This window comes from Penaeus vannamei, chromosome 11, assembly GCF_042767895.1.
Source record: "Penaeus vannamei isolate JL-2024 chromosome 11, ASM4276789v1, whole genome shotgun sequence".
Taxonomy (NCBI): Eukaryota; Metazoa; Arthropoda; class Malacostraca; order Decapoda; family Penaeidae; genus Penaeus; species Penaeus vannamei.
The window spans coordinates 44,208,369-44,213,368 of NC_091559.1; positions in this window are offsets into that span (position 1 = coordinate 44,208,369).

The window sequence follows — 5,000 nt, forward strand, 5'->3', positions numbered from 1 at the left end:
AAGAGGAAAAGAGGAGACGGGAGGGAGGAGAAGAGGAAAGTAAGAGGAAGAGAGGAGACGGGAGGGAGGAGAAGGGGATGAGAGAGGGAGAGAGGAGGCGGGAGGGAGGAGAAGGGGAGGAAAGAGGAAGAGAGGAGGCGAGAGGGAGAAGAAGAAGGGGGAAAGAGGAAGAGAAGAGGCGAGAGAGAATAGGAGATGAAAGAGGGAGAGAGGGGGCGAGAGGGAGGAGAAGGGGATGAAAGAGGGAGAGAGGAGGCGAGAGGGAGGAGAAGGAGGTGAAAGAGGAAGAGAGGAGGCGGGAGGGAAGAGAAGGGGATGTAAGAGGGAGAGAGGAGGCGGGAGGGAGGAGAAGGGGATGAAAGAGGAAGAGAGGAGACGGGAGGGAGGAGAAGGGGATGAAAGAGGAAGAGAAGAGACGCGAGGGAGGAGAAGGGGATGAAAGAGGAAGAGAGGAGGCGGGGGGGGGGAGAGGGGGATGAAAGAGGAAGAGAGGAGGCGGGAGGCAGGAGAAGGGGATGAAAGAGGAAGAGAGGAGACGGGAGGGAGGAGAAGGGGATGAAAGAGAGAGGAGAAGGGGATGAAAGAGGAAGAGAGGAGGGGGGAGGGAGGAGAAGGGGAGGAAAGGGGGAGAGAGGAGAAGGGGATGAAAAAGGGAGGAGAAGGGGATGAAAAAGGGAGGAGAAGGGGATGAAAGAGGAAGAGAGGAGGCGGGAGGGAGGAGAAGGGGATAAAAGAGGAAAGCGAAGCGGATGAAAGAGAAAGAGAGGAGGTGAGAGGGAGGAGAAAGGGATGAAAGAGGGAGAGAGGAGGCGGGAGAGAGGAGAAGGGGATGAAAGAGGAAGAGAGGAGAGGGGAGGGAGGAGAAGGGGATGAAAGAGGAAGAGAGGAGGCGGGAGGGAGGAGAAGGGGATGAAAGAGGAAGAGAGGAGACGGGAGGGAGGAGAAGGGGATGAAAGAGGGAGAGAGGAGACGAGAGAGAGGAGAAGGTGATGAAAGAGGAAGAGAGGAGGCGGGAGGGAGGAGAAGGGGATGAAAGAGGGAGAGAGGTGGCGGGAGGGAGGAGAAGGGTTTGAAAGAGGGAGGAGAAGGGGATGAAAGAGGGAGAGAGGAGGCGGGTGGGAGGAGAAGGCGATGAAAGAAGGAGGAGAAGGGGATGAAAGAGGAAGAGAGGAGACGGGAGGGAGGAGAAGGGGATGAAAGAGGAAGAGAGGAGACGGGAGGGAGGAGAAGGGGATGAAAGAGGAAGAGAGGAGGCGGGAGGGAGGAGAAGGGGATGAAAGAAGAAGAGAGGAGGCGGGAGGGAGGAGAAGGGGATGAAAGAGGAAGAGAGGAGGCGGGAGGGAGGAGAAGGGGATGAAAGAGGAAGAGAGGAGGCGGGAGGGAGGAGAAGGGGATGAAAGAGGAAGAGAGGAGACGCGAGGGAGGAGAAGGGGATGAAAGATGAAGGAGAAGGGGATGAAAGAGGGAGGAGAAGGGGAAGAAAGAGGGAGGAGAAGGGGATGAAAGAGGGAGAGAGGAGACGGGAGGGAGGAGAAGGGGATGAAAGAGGAAGAGAGGAGGCGGGAGGGAGGAGAAGGGGATGAAAGAGGGAGAGAAGGGGAAGAAAGAGGGAGGAGAAGGGGATGAAAGAGGAGAGAGGAGACGGGAGGGAGGAGTAGGGGATGAAAGAGGAAGAGAGGAGACGGGAGGGAGGAGAAGGGGTTGAAAGAGGGAGAGAGGAGGCGGGAGGGAGGAGAAGGGGATGAAAGAGGGAGAGAGGAGGCGGGAGGGAGGAGAAGGGGATGAAAGAGGGAGGAGAAGGGGAAGAAAGAGGGAGAGAGGAGACGGGAGGGAGGAGAAGGGGATGAAAGAGGAAGAGAGGAGACGGGAGGGAGGAGAAGGGGATGAAAGAGGGAGGAGAAGGGGATGAAAGAGGGAGGAGGAGGGGATGAAAGAGGGAGAGAGGAGGCGGGAGGGAGGAGAAGGGGATGAAAGAGGAAGAGAAGAGACGGGAGGGAGGAGAAGGGGATGAAAGAGGGAGAGAGGAGGCGGGAGGGAGAGGGAGGTGAAAGAGGGAGAGAATGAGAGGACTTCTTAATAATTTTCTTCTGTGGAATACCTATGGTTTCTCCTGGTTAATAATATTATTATCATCATCGTTATTATTGTCATGATTATTATTATTATCATTATTATCATCATCAATATTACTATTGTTATTGTTATCATTATTGTTAATATTGTTATCGTTATCATCATAATGATGATGCATTATCGTTGTTATCATTATTACTATTACTATTATTATTACCATTATCATTACTGTTATTATTGCTATTATTTTTATCATAATGATACTGATGATGATATTAGGAAAACAGTGATGATGATAATAATGATGAAAATAATGGAAGTGATGATAATGATAATAGTAATAATAATGATAATAATCGTAAAATAATAATGGTAATAATAATAACAATAATGGTAATAATAGTATAAGTAATGATAAGGATAATAGCAATAGTAATAATGATAATTATATTAGTAATGATAATGAATGCAGTAACAGAAATAGTGAAAATAATAGTAGAAATAGTGGTAATGAAAATAGTAGTAGTAATAATAATGATAATAGTGATCATAATAATACTAATGATAATAACAATAATAATGGTGGTAATAGTAATACTAAAATAACAATAATAATGATGATGATAATAATAACAATAATAACGGGGATAATAATAATAGTAATGACAGTAGTAATGATAACGATATTAATAATAACAACGATAATAATAATAATGATGATAATGATGATGATGATGATGATGATGATGATGATGATGATGATGATGATGATGATGATAATAATAATAATAATGATAATAATAATAATAATAATAATAATAATGATAGTAATAATAATAATAATAATAATAATAATAATAATAATAATAATAATAATAATAATAACAACAACAACAATAATAACACTAATAATGATAATAATAATAATAATAATGATAATAATAATAATAATGATGATAACTATGATAATGATGTTAACGATTATGATTATTATCATTCTTGTTATTTTCCGTATTACTGTTATTCTCGTTATTATCTTTATTATTACTAATATCATCATTACAATTATTACTAATATTAAATCTATTTTAGTACTATTGCCACCACAACTACTACACAAATTGGTAATACTGTTATTGTTATTATATATGAACATTTGCAGTAGTAGTAGTATTGGTTATATACTATTAATATTATTATCATTTTCATTATCATTACTGTTATTATTTTTTGAAGTATTTGTTGGTATCATGAACATTGGCCATATTATCTTTGTTATCATAACCATTATTATTATTATCATTTTGAGGGCTAATTAGCACATTTGTATCATTATTATCAGCAACGACGTCATTTTTGATGTCTTAATCATTATTGTCATTATTTTTAACTTTTTACCATTGTAGCTCTAATTATCCTCATCATTGTTTTCGCTGTTACCAATATCACTTTTTGTTACATATACCTTCTTATTATTCAACCTGATGCTGCCACCAGTGTTGTCATTCATAGCATTGTTATAATCAATACTAGGTAAATCACAAGGCAGTAATAGCACGTGTTTAGGTCACCACAGCATGGGACACCAGAGCTAACCGGTTCTGTCTGGGATACGACACACGCAACAAATTATAACTTAAGGATTCACGATTTATGAAAAGGCCCTATAGTGACGTACCACTATAAGGGGCTTTACCTTAATTGTCCTTTATCATATTTTCACCCGTATAACCAGTTACTTGCTCTGTGCACCGTACAACGTTATATTTACACCCATAAATATGATTGAGTTACTTGTTCTATGCACCGTACAACGTTATATTTACACCCATAAATATGATAAAGTTACTTGGTCTGCGCACCGTACAACGTTACCTTATGCCTGGGAGACGTCGAAAGGGCACCAGTGGAAGGGGCGAGAGACAAGGGTTATATAGCACTGACCTTGCGAGAGGTACCATTGTCAGGGCCGGCGCCAGGGGGTTCAACCGTTCATCGTCCAAGGCAAGGTCCTGCAGTATGATGCATGCTGCCCACACCCCACCTTCTCGTCCAATAAGTCTTGATAAGGTAATTGCACAAAGTTATCCGGATAACTGCAGCATACCAGTTGGTACGCAGTTGGCAGTTCGCTGGACATTGCTAGAGGCAAGAAAGATGACTGAGCCTGCAGTAAGTTGTTCATAACGGGTGAATTGTTCTCATGTTTTAGCGACCTAAGCTGGCTGATGGTAGCGCCTGCCTTGACAATCATTCGGCTGTGTTTAGGGCATCAGTAAAGCCTGCATTCGACCCTAAGTGTCACCACGCAGAGGCAGTGTTGTCATTACTTGCGTTGAAAGTATTGTACCTCATATTTTCCCATAATCAGGTCCATTTTATAGGTCCTTTATAATAATCATTTCAAAATTCCATTTTATTTATAGCTTAAAATAATGAACCATCGAAATCAGTTTCAGGCTTTCAACAAAACGAATATCTACGAATGGATTTTTGATTCATTAATTGCCGTATCTATTTATCTTTGAAAAATAAAAATGAAGATTATCATCTGTTCTGGAAAATGTAAATATCACATGTTCCTTCTGGTACATTTTTTTCCTTCTCATGTCGTATTTTTTTTACTCCTTATATTCCACGTTTCCTTGGCGAGGCTATTCCTGCATAATATCCTTCAGGAACGCCTGCTTATTTCCGAGAATGAGATGCAGGGAAGGTTCCCCGTGCTATTTTATTTTCTTCGTGTTATAACATTTTCTTACTCAATGATTTTGCCTCGTGATTTATAAAGAACTTGTCCTATGTTGTGGCACTCTCACTATAGCACAAATAAATAATTTAGTAGTAGTATTTTGTTCCAATTTTTGTTTAGCTATTTAACATTAGAAAAGAAAGAATATGGATTTCCTATCCATAGTAAATGCCAA